General features: G+C 38.7%; 1 protein-coding gene across 1 annotated transcript in view; it reads right to left on the reverse strand.

Moving 5' to 3' along the window:
• PTPRD (protein tyrosine phosphatase receptor type D) overlaps window positions 1-27,483 on the reverse strand; it is a 1,630,925-nt gene that overhangs the window by 1,499,067 nt on the left and 104,375 nt on the right. The gene's annotated exons all lie outside the window — the stretch shown is intronic.

Below are 27,483 nucleotides of genomic sequence, written 5' to 3' on the forward strand. Positions count from 1 at the left end.
TCATTTTATTGTACATATGACTATGTGTCTGCATCTTATTTCAGAAAACTAAATAAGGTTACTTCCATCTCCAAAATGCTACACTAATAATTGGTAATGAATCACCCTAAATACAGATATTAAAATTCTTCTCTGGGCCTAAAGTCATTGGAGAAACCAAACAGTTAATTTATAAAGATGAACTAATGGATCTTGTAGTATTATGTAATAATCCTCTGACATTTCTAAGTTGGAAACTCCCCCAAAAGTCTCTGGCCCTGGATCTGACTTCTGTTCATGAGAGCCACCGAGTATTGTGATAAATTTTCTTTTGTTTTCATATTTTAAGTTATTTTTTCACTGTGAGTTATAAATCTTCAAAGAAGTTTACAAAAGTGCAAGTATATGAACACCTTACGACATCACAGGGGACAGTGTTTGGCATGGAAGTTGAGCCACTGCATCAGACACTTCTATCCCATATGGAAGTGGCTGGTTCAAGCATCACTTCTACTCCTGATTCCAGCTTCCTAATAACACACACCCTGGGAGGTAGCAAGTAATGGCTCCAGTACTTGGGTCCTTGCCATCTGCAGGGTAGACCTAGATAGATTTTCAGCTTCTGGGCTTCAACTTGGAATAGCACTGGCTGTGCAGGCAATGAATCAGCAAATGGGATCTTGTTCTTTCTCAGCCTGTCACTGAGATAATTTTTAAAATCTTCCTTTTAAAAATCATCATAAACTGAACACTTTGTGATGCCAACACTCAGAAATAGAATATGACCAGCACTTAGAAGCTCATGGCTTGTTCTATCAGTGTAAATAGATGTATGATAATGGATTTGTCACATTAATGATGTATTATTATCACACGTTCATTGCAATTTTACATGTCATCTGGACTATGCCATGAAAGATTTTTTGTATTGTAATTTTAATTAAAATTATATATTTGTCAAAGTTCCACATTTTTAGGTCAGCCTTTTAAATTTCACCTTACTTTTAAATTCTATATAACCGAATCATATACAATATATTCTTCAATGTCCAATTTTTTCACTTGACATAATTTGTGCAAGGTTCATGTATCTTGTTGCTTGAAACAATTTTCATCTCTATGTAGTATTCCATATGGCAAATATTCCACAAATTAGGTATCCAATATACTATTGGTGCATAGGTGGAGCATTACCAGATATTGGTATTATGGGTTATCCTGCAGTGAGCATCCTTTTATATGTGTGTGTGTAATTCTGTTGCACATTGCCTAGGAGTAAGTTTTCTAGGTCAGGAAAGCTGTATACACTCTACGTTAGCAAATAATATAGAGTATGATAGTTGCTACTGTTGTACTGGGAAGTGTTTTCATTTTGCTTAATTTTAGCCCTCAGTTTGACTGCTCTTTCATATGTATTGGATTACTAATGAGTTTTAGTGAACTCCTATGTATTTATTAGTCATTTATTTTCATTTGAAAATGTATTCTGCAATTTTTTTTGCTAATTTTCAATGGGTTGACTTCTCTTTACCTAAAAATTTTTTATTTACTTATTTGTTTGGAAGAGAGAAAGGAAAACACAGATCTTCCATCTGCTGGTTCCCTCTACAGAGGGCCACAATGACCAAGACAAGGCCAAGAATTTGATTTGGGTTTTCCATGTTATTTATAATGTTGTGCAAGCAGCATCATGAATTACAAAATATTTCCAACACCTTAAAAGAAAACATACATAATAGCAGTTCATCTTAATTCCATTATATCTTCTTCTCCAACCTCTAACGTGTCTATGTGGATTTGCATATGCAGGCTCATTATCAGGGAGCTGGATCAGAAGTGGAGTAGCTGGGACTTAAACGGGTGCCCATATGGGACGCTGACACCACAGGCAACAGCTGGGGCTGAGCCAAGAGCTTCATCCTGATCTCCCACATGGGTGGCAGGGAAACAAGCACGTGGGCCATCATCCACTGCTTTCCCAGGCACATTAGCAGGGATCAGAAGTACAGCAGTCAGGCCTTAAAATGATGCTCATATGGGACTCTGGCATTGGCTTCACCACTGTGCCACAACACTGGCCCCTGAATAATAAAACTTAATCATCTATTTTTTATGTAAAAAGCAAGACAGCGTCAGGTGCTGTGGTGTACTAGGTAAAGCTGCCACCTGCAGCACCAGCATCCCATATGGGTGCCGGTGCAAGTGCTGGCTACTCCACTTCCAATCCAGCTCTTTATTATGGCCTGGAAAAGCAGTGGAGGATGGCCCAAGTCCTTGGGCCCTTGCACCCCCATGGGAGACCCTGAAGAAGCTCCTGGCTTTGGATCAGCACAGCTCCGGCCATTGTGGCCACTTGGTGAGTAAACCAGTGGATGGAAAACCTCTCTCACTCTTTCTCTTTGCCTCTCCTTCTCTGTGCAACTCTGCCTTTCAAATAAATATATAAATCTTAAAAAAAAAAGAGCAAGACAATCTAAAGTAATATTTATTTTTTCCATAATCATTTTTGGTTTTTTGTTTGTTTCTTACACCTAATTCAAAGACCTATGTGAAATTGCTATTTTAAATGCTTTGAGTTTGGGTAGTTTCATTATTTTTCCAATTGACCCAGCAAAATGCACTGACAGTACCAGACTTCCCTCATTACTCTGCAAACTACTTTGCTTGTAAATTAAGCGCCTGCAATTGATTAATTCTGTTTCTAGACCTCAATATATTCCACTATCCCACTCCCTTACACAATCTGTCTTTAATAGACATTGATGCTTGATACTATGGATTTCATGCCTTTTAATTCACTAACAGTATGTTAACTATAACTTAATCTAAGATATAATTAACAAAATTTACTGTTTTTTTAAAGATTTATTTATGTATTTGAAAGGCAGAGTTACCAAGAGGCAGAGAGAAAGGGAGAGAGGGGGGAGGAGAAGGAGACGGAGAGGAGGGAAGGGTGGGGGGGTGGAGAGAGCACAAGTGAACACTTCCATCTGCTTTTTCACTCCCCAAATAGCAATGCCATCTGGAGCTGGGCCAATCTGAAGCCAGGAGCTACTTCCAAGTCTCCCAGGTGGGTGTAGAGGCCCAAGAACTTGGGCCATCTTCTGCATATTAACAGGGTGCTGGATCAGAAGCAGAGCAGCAGGGACTTGAACTGGTGCCCATATGGGATGTCAGCACCACAGGCAGCAGCTTTACCTAGTAATGCCACAGCACCGGCCCCAAAATTTACTGTTTTCCAGGACATAATTCAATGACTTCTAGTATATTTACAATGTTTTGCAAGCAGCACCATATATTACCAAATGTTTCCAACACCTTAAAAGAAAACATACATACTAGCAGTTCATCTTAATTCCATTATATCTTCTTCTCCAACCTCTAATCTGTCTGAATGGATTTGTCTATTCTAGATATTTTATGTAAATAGAATAATATAATGTGTGACTGGCTTACTTCATTTAAAGATGTTTGCAAAGTCTACCCGTGTTTAGCAGGGGACAATACTTTCATCCTTCTCATGCTTGTTAACATTCCACTGAAGGGATATACCACAATTATTCATTCATTCATTAGCAAAGGGACATTTGAGTTCTTTTCACTTTTGACTTATGAATAATTCTGCTGTGAATATTTCTGCATGAATTGTGTGTGTGAACATTTTTGTTTATTTATTTGAGAGGCAGAGACAAATAATTAAGTTCCTATCTGCTGGTTCACTTCCCCAGATGTCTGCAATGGCCACTTGCTGACGCCAAAGCTGAAATCTGGAACCCAGGCCAGGTTTTGCATGTTGGTGGCAGGGACCCAATTATTTCAGACATCACACTGCCTCCCGGTGTCTTCATTGCCAGAAAGTTGTACTCAGCCATTGGAAGCAGATACTGAACCCAAGAATTCCAATTTGGGATATGAGGTTCTTAACCGTTAGGACTACACTAATTCCAAACATGGCTCAGCACTCTTATACTAAAGGGTGGAATTTCAGGATCATATGCTAATTCTACATTTTTTTTGACAGAGTTAGACAGAGAGAGACAGAGAGAAAGATCTTCCTTTTGCCGTTGGTTCACCCCCCAAGTGTCCGCTATGGCTGGTGTGTTGCGGACGGCGCGCTGCACCGATCCAAAGCCAGGAGCCAGGTGCTTCCTCCTGGTCTCCCATGAGGGTGCAGGGCCCAAGCACTTGGGCCATCCTCCACCACCCTCCCGGGCCACAGCAGAGAGTTGGACTGGAAGAGGAGCAACCGGGACAGAATCCGGTGCCCCAACCAGGACTAGAACCCAGAGTGCCGATGCCGCAGGTGGACGATTAACCTAGTGAGCCACAGCGCGGGCCTCTACATTTAATTATTTGAGGAAATACCAAAATTTCCCACAATGGCTATACCATTACATATTCATTTCAGCAATGTATAACAGTTCAATTTCTTCACATTCTTGTTAATGCTTGCTTTTTAAAAAATTATAGCCATCATAGGGAGCATGAGGGTATCTCACTCTGGTTTTTATTTGTGTTTCTCTAAGGACTAATGATACTTTTTTTTTCCTTTTGGTTATGGGCTATTTGCATTATTTGCGTATCTTCTTGGGAGAAATTGTGTTGAAATCCTTTGTCAAATTTGTAATTGAGTTGTTTGAGAACACTCAGAACTGAAAAATAGTCAATGTATTCTAGAGACTAATCCCTTGTAAAACATTATTTGAAAGTATTTTCGTCCATTCTGTGGACTGCCTTTCACTTTATTATCCTATCTAATTTATTTTAAAAAGGGACTAGAATGTTCTCAGAAGTTTTGTGTTTTTCAATAGATGCAGTCCTTTTTGACATTTAACAAGGTGTTTTTATTTTCTATTTATCATTTGTATGAATAAATACAATATTCAGTTGACCTATATGAAGGGATAGTTAATTATATATCAAAGTTAGTAATATATCTATATATTATTTTCAACATAGTATCTACACTCTCACAATTTGAACAAATGAGAGTTTAACATGTTTTGATACAAACTCTTGAATTTTAAAAAATATCTGTTTTGGGCCAGCACTGTGGTGTAGCAGGTAAAGCCACTGTCTGTGGTGCTGGCATCCCATACAGGCAGTGGTTCAAGTCTTGGCTGCTCCTCTTCTGATCCAGCTCTCTGCTAATGTGCTTGGAAGAGCAATGGAAGATGGTCCAAGTCCCTGGGCTCCTGCAGCCATGCAGGAGTTCTGGAAGAAGCTCTAGGCTCCTGGCTTCAGATCCGCCCCGCTCCAACCACTGTGGTCATCTTGGGAGTGAACCAGTGGATGGAAGACCTTCCTCTCCACCATGGACTCTCTGTAATTCTGCATATCAAATAAATAAATACATATTTTTATAAAAACATGTCTGCCTATACCTGTAAGAGTGTATGCAAGGAAACCTATATGTATGTACACAAGCAGGTAGGAAGGCATGTGTGTAAATTTTGTACTGCTGCATTCACCATGATTATCAGCACAATACTGATGAGATGTGGCACATCTCAAAGGGAATCATTACCATTAGGTATGATATTTGTTGTAGATACTTGATAAACTTTGCATATCACAATGAGAAAGCACCCTTCTATTTCTGTTTACTACAAGTATTAATTACAAATATTTTTCTTCAAATTCATTACATTGCTTTAACATTTATGATTTTTTATATTATCTTAATCATGCTCATTGATTTTGGAAATTATGTTTTCCTAGAAATTTCATTCAACTTTAAAAAAATTAACTGCCAACAACGTCTGAACAACTTTGATGTCCTTGGGATTTGAGCAGATTTTCATTCCTGACATTATTCTTGAATCCTCTATTTCTTTTTAATTTGGATAATTACATTAGTACCTATCACCTTTATCAGTGTATTCAAAGAACTAATTGTGGTTTTGTTGGTTCTCTCTACTTTATTGTTGATACAATATGTAATATAATTTCATATTTTACTATCTTTCTTTAAAGATTTATTTATTTGAAAGAGTTACACAGAGAGAGAAGAGAGAGAGAGAGATCTTCCATCCAATGGTTCACTCCCCAAATGGTCATAATGGCCGGAGCTGTGCCAATCCAAAGTCAGGAACCAGGAGTTTCTTCTGGGTATCCCATGTGGGTGCTAGGGGCCCACGGACTTGGGCCATTCTCCACTGCTTTTTCAGGCCATAACAGAGAGCTGGATTGGAAGTGGATCAACTGGGTCTCGAATGGGCACCCATAGGAATGCTGGTACTTTAGGCCAGGGCGGTAACCTGCTGCGCCACAGTGCCAGCCCCTATTATCTTCTGATATTTATTATTTCTCCTCTTTTTCTTGGTTTAATGTGTTTTCTTCCTAACTTCTTTAGCTGTATGTTAATATTCAATGTTTGCCTATTTCTTTTATTTATATGTGAAGTACAGACACTTTAATAATAGCTTTACTTTTTAAATGCAGAATTTTAATTTTTATTCATTTCTAAATAGTTTCAAGTTAATTTTTAATTCATTATATCAAATACTTTTTAAAATTTATTTTAGTATCTGGAGAATTTTTAACATTTCCTAGTATCTAAAGATTTTCTGGCTCAAGTTAATTTGTACACAAAACACTTTATATGATGCCAGGTCTCTAAAATGCTTTGAAAATTGTTTTATAATTCAGAATTAGCCAATTTTTATAAAGGTTCTAGGAACACTTGGAAATATATTTAAATATTTACACATATTTACAAATACATATATTCTGTAATATGTGTGACTATATGCATACTTACATTAAATATGTTAATTTCATTTATTCAAATTTAGAAAGTCATACTGTAATTTTCCACACAGGATTTTCTTTTCTGAATTTTGATGAAGAAGTGAGGAAAAGGGCTGAAACAAGGTTTGAATGTGTAGAGTTATCAGGGAACCATAGCTCCTGATAGGACACACATTCTTTTTCAGCCTTAAAATAAACTGGTCAGGATGATAAGAACATCTTCTTTGCTTCTTCTTTCTCTCATACAAATACACAAAAATTTGTATTTGGTTCCTTGGATTTCCATTTGGATGTATCCCTTATAACTATGAATTATTTTCATTCCTTCTACTAGTTCCTTTTTATCAAGGTATGTGGTTCAAATAATATTAAATGTTATGTCTGGGATTATTTTAAACGATTTTTTGGTAAAAATTCCACATTTTGTTTTTATATATAATCATTATACTAGTGTATATAGAGATCTGGAATTGATTCTATTGTTTCTTTTAGATTCTTGCTGAAAAGGAAGGAGATAATCATACTTCTTTCTATGTCATACAAATTAGTCCAAGTAATGTCCATTTTTATACTTTTATTTAAATAATATCATTTTCTGTTACATTCTTTGGGACACTCTATACCCGCATATCCTTTCTCTTTCCATACCTACTGCACAGACTCATGATCAATAGATTCTCAGAGGGGCAAGTGTTTTGGCAGAAAAGGCTTATTCATTGCTTACATCGCCAGAAAATCCTACTGGAGGCAGTTCAAGTCCAAGCTGCTTTGTTTCCAATTCAGCTCCTTATAGGAATGAAACTGGGAAGGCAGTGGAGGAACTTCCAAGCACTTGTGCACCTGCCTCCCATGTGAGAAATACAAAGTGAGTTCCTGTGCTTTAGTCTGACACACATCTGGCTGTCCTGACCACATAAGGAGTGAATAAATGGATGGGAGATCTCCTTCTCTCTCTGTTGCTCTGCTGTTTGATGTCAGGAACTCAGTGCAGGTATCCTACATGGCTTGGAGGAACACAACTACTTGAGACATCACCACTTCCTCCCATGGTATATATTAGCAGGAAACTGGGATCAAGAGCCCAGCCAGTACTCAAACCCAGGCACTCTGCATGGGATATGTGCATCCCAACCAGTAGTTTAATCAACAGGCCAAATATTGGTCCAAATCTTACACAATACCAATTCCTACCATTTTCAATTTAAATTTGACTCTCTAGCCTCCTCCTCTGGTCTCCTCTCTCTCTTCTCCTCTCTCTTGCCCACTCTTTCTCTCTGTGCACTAGCCTCCTCTTCTCCTCTCACTCACCTCTCTCCTCTCCCTCTCTTACTCTCCTTTTCCCTCTTTGCCCCTTCCCTCTGGTCTGCTGGGTTTTCCCCAATAAACCCTTTCCCTTACTCCAGTGTTTGGTGTGTTTTGTGATGGCATAACATTGGTGCCTTGGCCGGGAAAACCTTACATTGGTGATCCAGTGTCCCCCAGTGACTTTGCTCTCCCTTTGGGGGATCTCTGAACTGCTCTGGGGTCCTGGATTTCTGCCAGTCACAAGACACACCCCCAAAACTCCTTCCATGCCACCGAATGTTATGCAATCTCCACCCACACACTGGCCTTCCAAATTTTGAGGTAAGACATGGAACGGGAAATTCTCACGGCGACTCTACTTTGAGTTGTGATCTACTCTCACCTACTACTCTTGTAAAAGTCGTAGCACTAGACACTAACCACAACTCCTACTTAAAGCTTTTAGTCTCTACAGACACCGTGTCTGGGCAACAGTGGGTGTGAGTGACGTCTCAACCTCTGTTCCCCTTTTACAGGCTAAGCCATGGGCTCCAGTGGGTGCCTGGGTGATGACCCCACCTTCTGCTCTCATATTCTCTCATTAGTCAGACTGCCGGAATTCAAGGACTCTTGCAATCCACGGATCTGACTCTATAGGTCACAATGGGAACTTTTCTCTAACCACGTTCCATCCGATTCTTTAAGTAACATGGTCCCTCTTCCAATTGGCTCCAGCCCTCAAAAACAATGCCTTATCTTTCTCTGTAATCAAGCATGGCTCGTGTATGACCTTAACAGTCAATCAAAATTGGCCCCTCCATGGTGGCGCATTTGGCCCTGAAGGAGTGGTTTGACCCTGATATCATTCAAGATCTTTATCACTTCTGTGAGCACTCGGGAAAGTGGAAGGAGATCCCATATGCTCCAGTTTTTCTATCTTCGATCTAAACCTTCTATGTGTACTGCTCTCTGGCCGAGGTCCTATTGTCCTCTAAAGTTTCCACTAGAGGTCAAGGGCCTGAGCCGAAACCTCTGCCTTCCATGTTTGCAGCCCCAACTTTTCACTATCGCAGCTCACTATTCCTCCCCCTCCCACCCAGGAATTCGGACTCTATCTTAGAACCAGGCCTGGTACAAAGTCTACTCTCTGTGTCTTATCAGTTTGGGAATGACTGTCTCCATGCCTTCACTCTCCAGCCCTAGTCCTCCAATTGGTCTTATGTCCCTCTTGTTCCAGTTTTACCATAAGAATAGCAAGGACCTGGTGATCCCATCCTTTTGGGCTCCCTGTTTATTGAGAAACAAATTAGGTTTTCCACCCTTCTGATGGCTCTTTTGTTTTATCATGCATGAGCAAGCCAGACAGGAAAATCAGGTCTTTTGACCTCCACCCTAGTGAACTTCTTGTCCTTGGTGCACTGACCTCTGGCCCACCATCACCTTTGGGAACTGTCTGGCAGCTGCCTGAACTTTTGCTTCAGAAGTAGTCCCACATGGCTGATGAACTATGATGTCATGGGTCTAAGGTATTCCTAGTGAAAAAAAGGCAACTGTAACTAGACACTCAGTTTGAAGGAGTTTCTCTTTTAATCTAGGAAGATCACGACCTTTGAAAATATTGCTTTGTAACTTGCTGAACTTATTTTGCAATTTATTTTAACAGGTTTCCAGGTATTCAGTACTCAATTAAACTGCAATGGGTAATTAGTACTTGTCTTAGATGAATGCAACTTTAATTTTAATTGAATTCAGATAGCAATGTTTGATATCAGTATCTTAAGTCATTTAGGTGTAACTGCTAATTTAAATTGGGTAAAGGCAAATGAAATAAATGCATCTAAATGTAAACTTTTGTATACTCAGCATGTTATATTCTATAAAAACTATTTGGGTTAGTTCATAAACTGTCTGAAAATAGTTCAACATTGCTTAGAGTAACTCAGGCTGCAATTTGATGTGTCACCTTATTTAAAAATGTTAATTTGGAGATTTTTAACAGGTTATTTCAAAATGTAAATCAAGGACATTGGCAGATTCCTCTTTGATATAAAATTAGAGTCTGATCCTCTGTTGAAGCAATGTGTTAAAGTAATCTACTATGTTTTCTTGATGTCTGTTAAGTTCTAATTGTTTGAAAACAGCTGAGTTTTTATTAAGAGCTATGGGTTAAATTTGTGCTTATTTTCAAACATTTGAATAATCACCTTGTAACAATCATCAAATTTGGTCTGTATTATGTCATGATGTTAAGGAATCTTATTTCAACCAGATATTTCAAGCCTTCTTGACATCCTTGACAGGCATTCAAAAAATCAAAAATCAAAGTTCCAAAGAATTTGGACTCTGAAATTTCCAGTAAATTTGGACTTTGGTTTTTCCAGTTTGGGCCCAATTGGAAAAAATCGAAGGACATATATGTCTGTTATCTTGTAGAGACACCAACTAATCAGGCTATTTGGATTATATTAGAAGTACTGTCAAGATGTTCGTTCAGTTGTGCTGAATGTTAAGTTTCGATAGTATAAAATGCTATTGATACAAATGTCTGAGAATTAAAAGGTCTAATGACCTTGAGTTACTAGACATGATAGTCATCTTAATGAGAAAGTCTAAGAGGCCTAAAAGAGTTAAACGAGTTGTAAAATCCTACAGGTGCTTTTGAAAATATTGTATGAGTAAGCAAGTGCCTCTTGTTGGTTAATGAGTTTATAATAAGTTTATAACTTTAAACATGGCTATTTAAAGTCTTTTGTCATTCACAGTGTTAGGAAAATGGCACAGTTTTATCTATGGCATGATCTACACCCTGATTTACATCCTAGGCCCTGGCTCCCACTGCCATTGCTGAAAGCCAGGTGGCCACATGGCACAACCACCTGTGTCAGCCCCACCCCCATCCTAATTGGATTCACTGCTCCTGCTTCCCTGCCTGCCCTCCAGCAAAGTTTTAAAAGGACCTCTTCCTGAACACATGGCTCTCTCTAGCCTCCTCCCCTCTCTCCTCTTTCTCTCTTATTCTCCTTTTGTCTCTTCGCCCCTTCCCTCCGGTCTGCTGGGTTTCTCCCAATAAACCCTCTCCCTTAAAAAAAAAAAATTAAATTTGAACCATTTGCAGTAACTTAATCCAATCTAAGTTTATCACATTTCCCAAATAAGTAGTAATTAATGATATAGAGAACTACAAAGGAGATCCATCCAAATATCTACAAATCTTCAGATTAGAAAAAAAATTTTGTTTACATTTTTGAGAGAAACTAGAAATGGAAAGTAGAGCAGCTGGATTGGAAGAAAAATTTTTAAGCAAAAACATTTAATAGACATTGAATACAGACATTTAGAATTATATATTTTATCATTTTTTAATTTAAAACTCTACCAGACAATTTAAAGATTTGTTGACCAGTGACAAACATATTTTCTGTAAGTTTTTCTCTGATTAATTCAAACTGCTTTAATTTGTTAAACATAGGTTGTCTATTTCAATACACAAACTCTTTGCTATTACAGCAGTGATTTTTAAGTGATGTAAATTGACACTTCCAAACTTTAATTGAAAGAAAAGTGACACTCTCACAGGTCTTTAGTAAAATATAAAAATATACAAATACAGGCATATTTATTTGTTTATGTTAAAATATATTTTCCTTGAATCCTTAGAATTCACAATGGACATAAGCAAATGAATATGAAATGGACTGCAATTGGAAGTGCTTTAATTTGGTTTAACTTCTAACTTTAAGGCAATCTTGAACCAAGTTAAAATGTACTAAAATCACAGAAGGATTTTTTCCACATAACTTATAATCCAATGAATCAAAAATGCTCACTTTAAATTTGATCATGTATAACAGTAAATGTAGGCCGGCGCCACGGCTCACTAGGCTAATCCTCCGCCTTGCGGCGCGGGCACACCGAGTTCTAGTCCTGGTCGGGGCGCCGAATTCTGTCCTGGTTGCCCCTCTTCCAGGCCAGCTCTCTGCTGTGGCCCGGGAGTACAGTGGAGGATGGCCCAAGTGCTTGGGCCCTGCACCCCATGGGAGACCAGGATAAGTACCTGGCTCCTGCCATCAGATCAGCGCAGTGCGCCGGCTGCGGCGGCCATTGGAGGGTGAACCAACAGCAAAAGGAAGACCTTTCTCTCTGTCTCTCTCCCTGTCCACTCTGCCAGTCAAAAAAATAAATAAATAAATAAAATAAAATAAAAAAATAAAAAAAAAGTAAATGTAGCTGTATCTAAGAATATTTGACTTCAGTATATTTGAATACATCACTTTTTTTCATGTCACCTTGTGTTACAATAATATCAATACATTCATTCACCTATTCATTCAGCAACAAAATGAGTCAGAAACTTCATTATGTGCCAGAAAAGTAAATATCACTAAGGTGAAATTTCTACTTTTAAGTTCATGCTAACTAGTGGAAACTGATATAAACAAGTGACTGCTATGCATGATAAAGCCATGTTTGTACAATGAGCCATGAACTAATTCCATGATCAAGTAAAGAACCTTTCCATGAGATGCTAACACTAAAGAAACTAATTTTGCAACCTGTCTCAATCAACACCCTTTTGGGGGGCCTGCATGACTCATTTGCCTACTCCTATTGCTCTGTAGAATCAATGATAGCAGCATCCTCTTGCCCTTACTCTGGAGAATCCTACAGACCAAGCAATTGAGAAAGTAATAGTAGAGGGATTTTCCACAGCTAGAGTTCCTCAAATTCACATGGATTTTATATGCTTCAGTTACAGTCTCTCACTTGAAGGTCAACTATATTGATTTTGTCTGTTTCATTTACTAGTACATGCCTGCACCTAGAATCTAGAATTTAGCACTTGGAAAATATATGAGTTTCATATTCAGTCTTTGTTTCTCATGATCCCAGTAGGTACCAGCAACAACTACCCAGGAACCCATTACTTCATTATCTTCATTATCTTCATTCTAACTTAGAAGAACTACTGAAACCAGTTGAAAATACAACATGAACCTTCATTGCCATCATGCACACACTATGATCACCTTGCAAACAATAATCTTTCAAATATATTTTTGGTGTTTTAAGCTCTGCCAGAGTACCAGTCCTGAATATTATTTTTCTAGGCTCCAATTCTCTCATTCTGTCACTTTTACTTAGAATGGCCATATCCTCACCTTCCCAGTTACTTTAATATCTGGTTTCGGGACCTATGATACTCACCTGCCTCTATCCTGCACTCAGTTCCACTGGGTGGCAATACCACAGAAAATTCCTTAAAAATTTGTTTTGATTTGAATTCAATTTGAAACTTGGTTTGAAAACTTCAGTTTCACTACAGACTTCATATTCTGATACTTTTCTGCTTATATGTTCCTATGTCCAAAACATTGTACAGTGAGACTTTTTAAAGCCTCATTCAGATTTCCAGAGTGAATTTCCACTGGATTAAGTACCCTTATCACCTGCTTTGAAACTGCCTGTGCTATATGAAGATCAAAGTAAAATAATATTGAAAAGCCTGTTGGTGTGTTTATCTGTTTTACGTGTTAGTTGAGAATGCAGTTTTAGGGATAAATACACATTTTTATCCCTCTGTCGAGTTGTTTCTTAAAAATTGAATGCTTTTTGTTCTACAACATCAAGTACAAATGCAGGTGTTTTGGAGAAACTGGGTACATGGTGGAAAATCATTAAAGTTCTTAGTGTTCACAGCTAGTCCCATAGACAATGTTATACAAAGTAATTCATAAAAACCTAAATGAGATACAAACAATTTTCAGTAAGTTGGTGTTCATGGTGAATCAGATAGCAGGTGATGAAGCATAGAAATTGTTTCAAAGAACATTTTACATTTGCAATATTAACCTACTGGTTTCTTGAATGATTTCTAAGGAGATAATTTTTGAGTTCCTATTTTCAACAAGAGGGTAGCATGGTAAACAGAACCAGTTCCATTTGTTGAGTTTTTTCTTGTTTATGGCAGATTTCAGAAAGGAATGCATAAAAATTTCAGATAAGTCCTCAGACAAGGAAAATACGCATTTTGCTTTCTTGGTCCTTTCTTTTGTCATATGTAAGTCTGGAATTGAATTGTTTGGGACAAGACAATAATGAGTGGACAGGCTGGAAATGTGATCCTGTTTCCTTGAGCTGAAAATGGAAGTCAGCACTTGTTTTGGAAATCCAGTAAGTGGTTTGAAGAACTAGATTTTATGATCATTGCACCTAATCAAAGAATAGTGCACATTTTTATTTGTGTTATTTGGTACTTATGTAAGACACACTATGTTCCAGATCCTGCTCTGCTCTTATTACCAGCTCATTTGCTCCTTCTAAGCAGGAACATATTACTATTCCCATTTCATTTTGCAGAAAGGCTACTAAATATAAAATTGTTAATGCATCTATTCCTGGACACACAGACAGTAAGTATAAAAACCAGGATTTGAACCCCCAAAGACTAACTCCAGAGTCTCTTAATCACTTTGCAATATTGCCTCTTCATAAGACTCTGTAAAAAGGCACAATTGTGGCATTGCACAATAAGTTAAGTATGGAAATAAACCACACAAAAGCAGCATTAACAACATGATTGCAATGAAAACTGCCTAGGCTTCTGCTCATCTCACAACCAACATTCTCTTCATCAAAGATCAAGATGCTCAACTGACATGTAATTTTTCCTGGTTACCCAAATAAGGAACACAGCTTCCCCTCATATATCTGAATCTCTCAACCAGCTGGCAGAAGTCATGTAGGGATTAAAGGCTTGCATTCTGCTGTCAGTCAAGTGTGTTTCTGATCCTAAATCTAGCTCCTCTAACTCATGGGTAAATTATTAAATCCCTTCAAGTTTTAATGCCCACAACAATCTTATTTACAAGTTATCATTTCTAAAATAATTTTTTAAAGATTTTTTCAACTTTTTTAATAAATATAAATTTCCAAAGTACAACTTTTGAATTATCATAGCTTTTCCCCCATAACCTCCCTCTCACCCACAACCAACCCATCTCCCACTCCCTCTTCCATCTCATTCTTCATCAAGATTCATTTTCAATTATTTCTATATACACAAGAGCAACTTAGTATACAATAATATTTCAACAGACTGCACTCACACATTAACAAAGTATAGAGTACTGTTTGGGTAGTACTTTTACCATTAGTTCACATAGTACAACACATTAAGGACAGAGGTCCTACTTGGGGAGCAGGTGCACAGTGACTCCCATTGTTGATTTAACAATTGACACTCTTATTCATGACGTCAGTAATAACCTGAGGCTCTTGTCATGACCTGCCAAGTCTATGGAAACCTCGTGAGTTCGCCAATTCTGATCTTAGACAAGGTGATAGTCAAAGTGGAAGTTCTCTCCTCCCTTCAGAGAAAGGTACCTCCTTCTTTGATGGCCCATTCTTTCCACTGGGATCTCACTCACAGAGATCTTTCATTTAGGTCATTTTTTTTTTTTTTTTTTTTTTTTGCCAGAGTGTCTTGGCTTTCCATGCCTGCGAAACTCTCATGGGCTTTTTAGCCAGATCTGAATGCCTTAAGGGCTGATTCTTAGGCCAGAGTGCTGTTTAGAGCATTTGACATTCTATGAGTCTGCTGTGTATCTGGTTTCCTATGTAGGATCATTCTCTCTTTTGATTCTATAAATTATTATTTGCAGACACTGGTCTTATTTATGTAATCCCTTTGACACTTAATCCTATCTTTTTGATCAATTATGAACTGAAACTGATCACCTTGACAAGTGAGATGGCATTGGTACATGCCACCTTCATGGGATTGAATTGGAATCCCCTGGCACATTTATACCTCTACCATTAGGGGTAAGTCTGAGTGAGCATGTGCCAAAGTGTACATCTCCTCCCTCTCTTATTCCCACTCTTTTATTTAACAGGGATCACTTTTCAGTTAATTTTAAATGCCTAACAATAATTGTGTGTGAATTAAAGAGTTCAACCAATGCTATTAAGCAGAACGAAAAAATCTAAAAGGAATAAAATAGTAACTTGTTCCTTGACAGTCAGGACAAGGGCTGATCAAGACATTGTTTCTCATAGTGTCCATTTCACTTCAACAGGTTTCCTTTTTGGTGCTCAGTTAGAAGTCCCCAATCAGGGAGAACATATGATATTTGTCCCTTTAGGACTGGCTTATTTCACTCTATATGATGTTTTCCAGATTCCTCCATTTTGTTGCAAATGAAGAGATTTCATTTTTTTTTCTGCTGTATAGTATTCAATAGAATACATATCCCATAATTTCTTTATCCAGTCTTCTGTTTATCGGCATTTAGGTCTTAGCTATCATTGTTATTATTGTCTTAGCTATTGTGAATTGAGCTGCAATAAACATGGAGGTGCAGACAGCTCTTTTATTTGCCAATTTAATTTCCTTTGGGTAAATTCCAAGGAATGGGATGGCTGGGTTGTATAGTAGGTTTCTGAGGACTCTCCAAACTGACTTCCATGGTGGCTTTGCCAGTTTGCATTCCAACAAACAGTGGGTTAGTGTCCCTTTTTCCCCATATCCTCCCCTGCATCGTCTGTTGGTAGATTTCTGTATGTAAGCCATTCTAACTGGGGTGAGGTGAAACCTCATTGTGGTTTTGATTTGCACTTCCCTGATTGCTAGTGATCCTGAACATTTTTTTCATGTGTCTGTTGGCCACGTGGATTTTCTCTTTTGAAAAATGTCTATTGAGGTCCTTGGCCCATCTCTTAAGTGGGTTGTTTGTTTTGTGGTTGTGGAGTTTCTTGATCTCTTCGTAGATTCTGGTTATTAACCCTTTATCGGTTGCATAGTTTGCAAATATTTTTTCCCATTCTGTTGGTTGCCTCTTCACTTTCCTGTTCTTTTGCAGTACAGAAACTTCTGAATATGATGCAATCCCAAATGTTATTTTTGGCTTTGACTGCCTGTGCTTCTGGGGTCTTTTCCAAGAGGTCTTTGCTGGTACCTATATCTTGCAGGGTTTCTCTGATGTTCTCTAATAATTTGATGGTGTCAGGTCGTAGATTTAGATCTTTAATCCATTTTGAGTGGATTTTTGTGTAAGGTGTAAGGTAAGGGTCTGGCTTCATGCTTCTGAACATGGAAAATCAGTTTTCCCAGCACCATTTGTGGAATAGACTGTCCTTGCTCCAGGAATTGGTTTTGGATCCTTGATCAAATATAAGTTGGCAGTAGATGTTTGGATTGATTTCTGGTGTTTCAATTCTGTTCCACTGGTCTATCCATCTGTTTCTGTACCAGTACCATGCTGTTTTGATAACAACTGCCCTGTAGTATGTCCTGGAATCTGGTATTGTGATGCCTCCAGCTTTGTTTTTGTTGTACAAGATTGCTTTAGCTATTCGAGGTCTCCTGTGTCTCTATATAAATTTCAGCATCATTTTTTCCAGATCTGAGAAGAAGGTCTTCGGTATCTTGATTGGTATTGCACTGAATCTATAAATTGCTTTTGGGAGAATGGACATTTTGATGATGTTGATTCTTTCAATCCATGAGCATGGAAGATTTTTCCATTTTTTGGTATGGTATCCTCTTCTATTTCTTTCTTTTAGATTTTGTAATTCTCATCGTAGAGATCTTTAACATCCTTGGTTAAGTTTATTCCAAGGTATTTGATTGTTTTTGTAGCTATTGTGAATGGGATTGATCTTAGCAGTTCTTTCTCAGCCATGGCATTCCCTGTGTATACAAAGGCTGTTGATTTTTGTGCATTGATTTTATATCCTGCTGCTTTTCCAAACTCTTCTATGAGTTCCAATAGTCTCTTAGTAGAGTTCTTTGGATCCCCTAAGTTAAGAATCATATCATCTGCAAAGAGGGATAGTTTGAGTTCTTCCTTCCCAATTTGTATCCCTTTAATTTCTTTTTCTTGCCTAATGGCTCTGGCTAAGACTTCCAGAAATATATTGAGTAGCAGTGGTGAGAGTGGGCATCCCTGTCTGGTACCAGACCTCAGTGGAAATGCTTCCAACTTTCCCCTATTCAATAGGGTGCTGGGTGTGGGTTTTTCATAAATTGCTTTGATTGTATTGAGGAATGTTACTTCCATACCCAGTTTGCTTAGAGTTTTCATCATGAATGTGTGTTGTATTTTATCAAATGCTTTCTCTGCATCTATTGAGATAATCATATGGTTTTTCTTCTGCAGTCTGTTAATGTGGTGTATCACATTGATTGTTTTGCGCACATTAAACCATCCCTGCATACCAGGGGTAAATCCCACTTGGTCTGGGTGGATGATCTTTCTGATGTGTTGTTGCATCCTACTGGCCAGAATTTTATTGAGGATTTTTGCATCTATGTTCATCAGGGAAATTGTCTGTAATTCTCTTTCAGTGCTGCATCTTTTTCCGACTTAGGAATTAAGGTGATGCTGGCTTCACAGAAAGAATTTGGGAGGATTCCCTCTTTTTCAATTTTCTGAATAGTTCGAGAAGCATTGGAGTTAGTTCTTCTTTAATTATTTGGTAGGATTCAGCAATGAATCCTGGGCTTTTCTTTGTTAAGAGGGATTTTTTTTGACAGAGTCAGACAGAGAGAGAAATAGAGAGAGTTTTAGACAGTGAAAGAGACAGACAGAAAGGTCTTCCTTCCATTGGTTCACTCCCCTAATTGCCGCTACGGCCGGTGCTGTTTCAATCTGAAGCCAGGAGCCGGGTGCTTCCTCCTGGTCTGTTGGAGGGATTTTATTACTGATTTAATTTCTGTCTCAGTTATGGTTCTGTTTAGGTTTTCTATGTCTTTATGGTTCAATTTATGTAAGTTGTATGTGTCCAGGAATCTATCCATTTCTGACAGATTTACCTCTTTGCTGGTATACGACTCTTAGTAGTAATTTCTGATGACCCTTTTTATTTCTGTGGTGTTTGTTGTTACATTCACTTTTTCATCTCTGATTTTATTGATTTGGGTATTTTCTTTTTTTTAGTTGGGCCAATGGGGTGTCAATTTTGTTTATTTTTTCAAAAAACCAGCTCTTCGTTTGGCTGATCTTTTGTAATTTTTTTTTGATTCAATTCTGTTGATTTCTTCTCTAATTTTAATTATTTCTCTACTCCTACTAGTTTTGGGTCTACTTTGCTGCAGATTTTCTAGATCACTGCGATGAATTGAAAGCTCATTTATTTGGTGCCTTTCCAATTTCTTGATGTAGGCATCTATTGTTATAAACTTTCCTCTCAACACTGCTTTGCTGTATCCCATAAGTTTTATATGTTGTGCTGTTATCCTCATTTACTTCCAGAAAGTTTTTGATTTCTTTCTTGATTTTGCTATGACCCAGTGTTCATTCAGGAGCATGTTGTTCAGTCTCCATGTGTTTGCGTATGCTCAAGGGATTCCTGAGTTGCTAATTTCCAGCTTCATTCCACTGTGGTCTGAGAAGCTGCATGGTATGATTTTGATTCTTTTGAATTTGCTGAGACTTGCTTTATGGCCTAGTATGCGATCAGTCCTACAGTAGGTTCCATGTACTGCTGAGATGAATGTGTATTCTTTAAGTGTAGGATGAAAAGTTCTGTAGATATGTGTTAGATCCATTTGGGCTATAGTGTCCATTAAATCTGCTGTTTTCTTGTTGATCTGTCCGGTTGATCTGTCTATTTCTGAGAGTGGAGTACTGAAGTTCCCCAATACTATTGTATTGGAGTCTAAGTCTCCCTTTAAGTTCCTTAAACATATCTTTTAAATAAACCGGTGCCCTGTAATTAGGTGCATATATGTTTATAATAGATACATCTTCCTGTTGAATTGATCCCTTAATCATTATATAGTGCCCCTCTTTGTCTCAACAGTTTTTGTGTTAAAGTTTATCTTGTCTAATATTAAGATGACTACACCAGCTCTTCTTTGTTTTTTGTTGGCATGGAATATCTTTTTCCAACCTTTCACTTTCAGTCTATACGCATCTTTGTTGGAAAGATGTGTTTCTTATAAGCAGCAAATCGATGGGTTTTGTTCCTTCATCCATTCAGCCAGTCTGTGCCTTTTAATTGGACAGTTGAGGCCATTTACATTCAATGTGACTATAGATAAGTAGTGACTTTTTCCTGCCATTTTCCCAAAGATATTTCTAATATATGCTTTGAACTTCCTGTGATCTTTTACCGTGAGGTTTTCTTCTTTTAGCATCTTTTGTATTGGTGACTGTGTTTCTGTGTGTAACACATCTTTAAGCATCTTTTGCAGGGCTGGATGAGTGGTGACAAATTCTTTCAATTACTGTTTGCTATGAAAGGTCTTTATATCACCTTCAATCACAAATGAGAACTTTGCAGGATATAATATTCTGGGCAGGCAGTTTTTTTTTTTTTTCTCTTAGTTCCTGGGCTATATTTCGACATTGCCTCCTAGCCTGAAGGGTTTCTGATGAGAAGTCTGCTGTGAGTCTAAATGGAGATCCTTAGAGTAATCTGAGGTTTTTCTCTTGCACATTTTAGAATCTTTTCTTTATGTTTCACTGTGGTGAGTTTGATTACAACGTGTTGTGGTAAGGATCTCTTTTGGTACTTGGATGTCTCTATCCTTCTCCAAAAATGGGAAGTTTTCTGCTAGTATCTCACTACAGAGGCCTTGTAATCCTTTCTCTCTCTCCATGCCTTCACGAACTCCTAGAACCCGAATGTTGGGTTTTTTAATAGTATCCTGTAGATTCAACAATATTTTTTAGATTTCTAATTTCCTCTTCTTGTCTTTGGTTTGACTATATACTTTCCTGTGCTCTGTCTTCTAAGTCCGATATTCTATCTCACTGATTCTGTTTTTATGGCTCTCATGTGTTTTTCATTTGTTCTATTGAATTCTTCATTTCATTTTGATTTCTCTTCAATATCTCAATTTATGTTCTACTAAATTCCTCATTTAATTTTGATTGTTCCTTAAGATTTCATTTTCACGAGAGACATTTTCTGTCCTGTCCTGTATGGATTTCTGTAGTTCATGCATTTGTTTTTGAGAACTTCTAAATGTTTTAATCATAAATTTTTTTGAAATCCGTATCTTGCATTCCTTCTGTCTCATCATCTTCATAATCTTGTATTGGAGTGTCATGTTCATTTGGGAGTGTCATAAAATGTCTTCCTTGTTCTTGTTTCCTCAGTTTCTGCATTTGTTGTTTGGCATTGTGGAGATATTCTTTGGTTTCTTCTTTTTTTTTTTCCACTGCGGTGGCTTTTCTCGTTATGCTATGACTCTAGATTAAGTGGACTGTCTACTTTTGGTGAATCTCTAGAGGCTTGTGGCGGGTATGGCCAGAGAGCTCTGTTCGGTTCTTCAGGGTTAAGGGTGTGCCAAAGGTGACACACCCAGATTTGGCATGGTAAATCTCTTTTTTTTATTATTCAGAAGGGAAGCAATTCCGCTCAGCTGAGCTGTTCTTGATGGCAATCAGTGCTTGAGTGCTAGCCTCAGTGGGTATAATATTTGTCTACTCTGTCTCAAGAACCACACAAAGGATCTGTGCAGTCCTCCATATAAGCTCAGATTCCCCTGCAATGTCTCTCACCAGGTTGCCAAGGTTACCAAGTTTGTGGCGTCTCCCACTGAGTCTACCCACTTCTTGGTTACACCATGAGTTCTCCCGCACACCCTCAGTCTTTTTTTTTTTTTTTCTTCCCCACAGTCCCGGTTCATAAGCTCCACACATTCACTAGGTCTTACTCTTGTGTTATTTCTCCCCACCAGAGTCAGGTTTTTCTGCTTGGCTGAGAGTGTGTGCAGCCCTGAGCTGGCACAGCTGTTACATATGTCCAAAATGGCACCTGCTCTATTGTCTTCCCCACCTTTGTAAAGTGAGTGGAGAGAATCATGTCCGTACTGGTCTCTTTAATTTTTTTTTCTCTCCTCTAGTTAGGCTGGTGTACTTTCCCCCACAGGGCTTCAAGCCTTGTTCCCTCTAGGCTCTTCCTGCCGTTTTTCTGCTAGTGTCTCTGGCTACTGTGGTTTCTCCTCACCTCCCTTTCCAGCGCTGGTGCATAGACTCGGCAGCTGGGGTCCCGAGCCGTGGGCACTCGTGCCCTCCATGTAGGTCCACCATGTCACACTAATTCCAGAAGAGTTTCCTCTGCAGTTTTTTTTTTTTTCCCTAACTCTTCCCTGAGACTACAGTATCTCTATTTTTATTAAACTATCTTTTCCCGGACTATTAGTGTGCTCCCTCCCTATTCTGCCATCTTGTAACCTCGACTCAGCAAATAAATTCTTAAAAGAAGGGAAAATCAAACTGAATTTCAGACATTTTAAAATCACTAATATGGGGCTGGTGCTGTGGCACAGCAGGTAAAGCAACTGCTTGCAGTGCTAGCATCCCATATGGACACCGGTTCCAGTCCCAGCTGCTCCACTTCTGATCCAGCTCTCTGCTATGGCCTGGGAAAGCAGTGGAAGATGACTCAAGTCCTTGGGCCCCTGTACCCAGCAAATGGAAGAACTCTTTCTCTGCCTTTCAAATAAATAAATAAATCTTAAAGAGAAAAAAAAAAAAAACACTGAGTCTGGGAGCACATGTTTGGTTTAACAGATAAAACCGTAAGGACACTGGTTAAGAAGCTCACTTCCCATATCAGAAGGTCTTGAATTAATTCCTGGCTCTAGCTTTCAATTCCAGCTTCCTGCTAAAGCAGGTTCTTCAAGACAGCAGGTGATAGCTCAAAATATTGGGGTTCCTTCTACTCATGAGACCAACCTGGATTGAGTTCTCAGCCCTTGTAGGCATTTGGGGGAATGAACCACTGAATGGAAATGTGCTCTCTGATTCTCTCTATTCTCTATTCTTCTCTCATGTCTCTCTAACCCTTAAATATTTTTTAAAAGAACCAAATTTTATCATGTTTGTACTTTTCTTGAGCAATTATTTTAACATTAAATAAATTTTGTGGGTAATTCTTTTAATAAATATTTGAAAGGCAGAGTTAGACAGAGACATAGACATACATCTTCCACCTGCTGGTTCATGGCCCAGTTGGCCACAATAACCTTGACTGGGCCTGGCTGAAGCAAGAAGCCAACAGTTTCTTCCAGGTCTCCCACATGGGTTCAAGGGGCCAAGAAAACATTGCCTTCCCAGGTGCATGCGCAGGGAGATGGATTGGAAGTAGAGTAGCTGGGATTCAAACACGCACCCACATGGAATTCTTGTACTGCAGAAGGCAGCATAAACCACTATGCCACAGTGTCAGCCACATGTGAGTAATTCTTACATGCAACAGAAGATCCAGCCTTAAACATCTGCTACTACGCTATGAACATATTTATCAACAATGCATTCAGTAAATCTTATGCCTTTTGTTGGTAACCTGTTTCTTAGAAGTAAAATAAGAGTTTAAGTATCACCTGGAGAGGTGCAGGGAGCAAAAAAGCTTATTTTCTTTTTCTTCCACCAGAATAACTCAGGATATAGATTATAAAAATAATGCCCTATTCAATTTCCCTATGCTAAATGACTACTACCATAGAAACAACTGCAGCTGGATCTACATCCATGAACAGTCCCTGATAAATGGGTAGCTGGACCTGAACAATACACACAAAATAAGGAGAAGTAACAGCCCAGTGAAAGTGGCTATCCTTTACCTACAGTTCTTTCCTCTGGTTTCCCCATCACACTGGGGCAAATGAATGTTTCCTTCGTTTGTGTTGCTATGGTTTTCTTCCACTGATATATCAGTTCTTCAAAAAGTAATTTAACTATTTCATTCTCATGAACATATTTTTTGAAGATTTTGAACTCAACAGCAGAAAGTACCTCATGGTTTATGATCCTCTTCCAGAGTCTATACTACTTTTAAGGCTCTGACCCTTTAAATACCCTTCTGGCCTTGATTTCTTATCAGTCTCCACACTCTAGCCACACTGGGCACTTGACCATTCTTGGAATTCACAATATCCCTTCCTTATTAAAAATTTTTTCATTTATTGGAAAGGCAGACAGACAGGTCTTCCATATACCAGTTCACTCTCAAAATGCTTGCAACAACCAGGACTAGGCCAGGCTCAAGTCAGGAGCCTGGAATTCCATTCAGGTCTCCCATGAAGGTGGCAGGGGGCCAAGAACCTGAGACATCCTGTGCTGTCTTTCACAGTGCACAATAGTGGAAACTGGATGAGAAACAACAGAGCTGACTTGAACCTGGCACACTGATATGGGAAGCAGGCATCCCAGGCAGTATCTCAACCCCTGTGCCAAATACCGCCAACCTCACTCAACAATGCTTTTGCATACTGCATTTGGAGGTAGCTAAATTCTACAAACATTTTCATGTTTTGTTCTCATTTACATTCATAGAAGGAAAATTATGAAGATACAAACATTTCATTCTTATGGGTTATGTGAATAAGTTCAAGAAAGATCCCATCACTTAATCATAGCATAAGTTGGCTTTATATTTGTTAATTATAAACCAAAAGAGCAACTTGAATCACAGTATAATGGGTGAATATATATGAATATATAAAACAAAAAGGAGATCCTAATTTTATAGAAAATACACTATCTTCTTTGGTAAGACAAGAAAAGAATTCAAGGAAGTTTGTAAATTTGAAAAAAATTATTTAATATGAATACACTAAGAAACCAAATTTACTTAAGAAATCTAAAACGAACTGCAATGCTTTTATAAATGTTCTTCAGCCAGACCATCAGAATTAAAACTAAGAATATAGCTTGATATGGAAGAAAAGGATTGTTTTTAAGAGCTAAGTTGTGATCTTAAAGCATAAGCTAAACATATTTGATACAAAAGAGAAGATATGCCCAGATCAAAAACTTCTAAAAAGAGTTTTAGAAAAACAGAAGAAATTTTAACCATAACTAGTACAGAAAGTTATTTGTACCCAATTAAATATAACAAAGGAAAAGAGTAAAACTATCACAGAAAATACATATCTAGGTCTGTCATGAGGATGTCAACCTACAGCCTAATTAGCACAGTTGTGAAAAATAACTCTGAGGGGCTGGCACGTGGCACAGTAGGTTAACATCCTGGACTGAAGCGCCGGAATCCCATATGGGCATTGGTTCTAGTTCCGGCTGCTCCTCTTCCGATCCAGCTCTCTGCTAGTTCTAGGAAAGCAGTAGAAGATGGCCCAAGTCCTTGTGCCCCTACACCCATGTGGGAGACCCAGAAGAAGCTCCTGGCTCCTGGCTTTGGATCAGCACAGCTCTGGCCATTGCGGCCATCTGGGGAGTGAACCAGCAGATAGAAGACCTGTCTCTACCGCCCTCTGTAACTCTTTCAAATAAATAAAATAAATCTTAAAAAAAAAATAACTCTTTGAGACTTAGATGCCAGTGCTGTGTCTTAGCAGGTCAAGCCAATGCTTGCAATGCTGGCATCCCATATGGGCGCTGCTTCATATCCCAGCTATTCCACTTCCAATCCAGTCTCTGCAAATAGCCTCAGGAAAGCAGCAGAAGATGGTTCAAATGTTTGGGCCCCTGCTATCCTTGTGGGAGACCTCAAAGAAGCTGGTCTGGCTTTGGCCCAGCCAAACGCTTGTCCTTGTGACTTTCTGGGGAATGAACTAGCAGATGGAAGATCTGTCTCCATCCCTCTTTCTGTGACTCTACCTTTCAAATAAATAAACCTTGAAAATAAAAGGGGGGGTTGCACCTCATTAGACCACTTCATATCTGAAAATATAGACAGAATTTATAGGAAAACCACAGAAACATCAGTATAAAAGCCTTAAAATCTAACAAAGTATCACAATTTGGTATTCAGTAATTGATTCAATATATGAGTGTGTTGCTTCACTATTCAGCTATCTGAAAAGCTGGATGAGAAATAGAGTAAGAAAAGGTACAGAAAAAATGCAACACAGTAAATGAAACCCTAGCAGGTCATAATATATTGAACCCAGGCCTGAGACACAGGCCCTGCAGGAATGTCTATTTTGGGTAGGATTGCTCAACTTCAGGTGGTGAAGACAGGTGTTTTTTTAAATTTTATTTAAGTTGTACAAGTTTCATATACTTCTCACCCTATCCTCCTTCCCCTGCTACAACTCTTCCTCCTCTCCCCCCTACTCTTAATTTTTTCAAAGATTTTATTTATTATTTATTTGACAGGTAGAGTTACAGATAGTGAGAGGGAGATACAGAGAGAGGGGTCTTCCATCCGCTGGTTCACTCCCCAAATAGTGGCAATGGCCACAGCTGGGCCAATCCATAGCCAGGAGCCTGGAGCTTCTTCTGGGTCTCCCACATGGGTGCAGGGGCCCAAGGACTTGGGCCATCCTCCACTGCTTTCTCAGGCTACAGCAGAGATAGGAAGAGGAACAGCCAGGACTAGAACCGGTGCCCATACAGAATGATGACACCGCAGGCAGAGGATTAACCTACTGTGCCACAGCACCAGCCCCCAACCCCTCAATTTTTACAAAGATCTACTTTCAGTTTATTTAATAATCATAAAGTTAACTTACATTAAGTAAAATAGTTCAACAAACATTATGAATCAGAAAAAACACTGTCCCCAAACAGAAGAGACAAGGGCTGTAAACAGTCATTGAATCTCAATATGTCCATTTCTTTGACAGATGAAACACTCATTTTTTAAAACTGGTAAGACAATGTCTAGAGACTTATGTTACCCAAACAAATGACTGAACCCACAAAGGGAAGGAAAAGGGAACAATGTTTCAAATCTGCCAACAGTGCTAGTCTGGGTGCCTAAGGAAAAACTGAGCAGATTCAACTTTTGAAAACTCAACTGAGCCTCCTAAAAACCTGTCAGGGAAGAAAACAGCAAACAGAATGTCAGAAAAAAAATAGGAATAGCCAAACATCTGATGTCCCTAAAGGAACATTAGTCTTCGAGACCTAGAACAGAGGGCAGGTGCATTCTGGGGGTGGCAGCTGACAGATACAAGGGCTTACCAGGTCTACAGAAGACACATGCTCAGGACTACCTGCAGCTCCTGTCCATGATCATGATTTTCAGGATGAAACATAAGTGAGGCTAAAGAAGGAGCCCACAAGAGAGCATATTTCATAGTCTTAAACATTTCTGTACCTAGAAACACTGCCAGTAATTGGTGTAATCCAGAACTTAACAATCTGACTCAAGGTGAGTGTGAAGGCCATCCATCAAAGATTGGGGTTGGAAATTAAGACGCTTTGAACACACTGTTTAAGAAAATCCTCTCAGATCAGACCTAGTGACTAAGTCATCATCTTTACCAATGTCCAAGCTTAGCAAATTGGCCCAGAACTTTCAAATTCTCTCTGGTCAGAGTGTATGTGCAGGTGATCTCCTCTAAGATACAGTTATTTATTTATTTATTTATTGACAGGCAGAGTGGACAGTGAGAGAGAGAGACAGAGAGAAAAGTCTTTCTTTTGCCGTTGGTTCACCCTCCAATGGCCGCCACAGCTGGCACGCTGCGGCCGGCGTACCGCGCTGATCCGATGGCAGGAGCCAGGTACTTATCCTGGTCTCCCATGGGGTGCAGGGCCC

The sequence above is a fragment of the Oryctolagus cuniculus genome, chromosome 1 (assembly GCF_964237555.1).
Source record: "Oryctolagus cuniculus chromosome 1, mOryCun1.1, whole genome shotgun sequence".
Lineage (NCBI taxonomy): Eukaryota > Metazoa > Chordata > Mammalia > Lagomorpha > Leporidae > Oryctolagus > Oryctolagus cuniculus.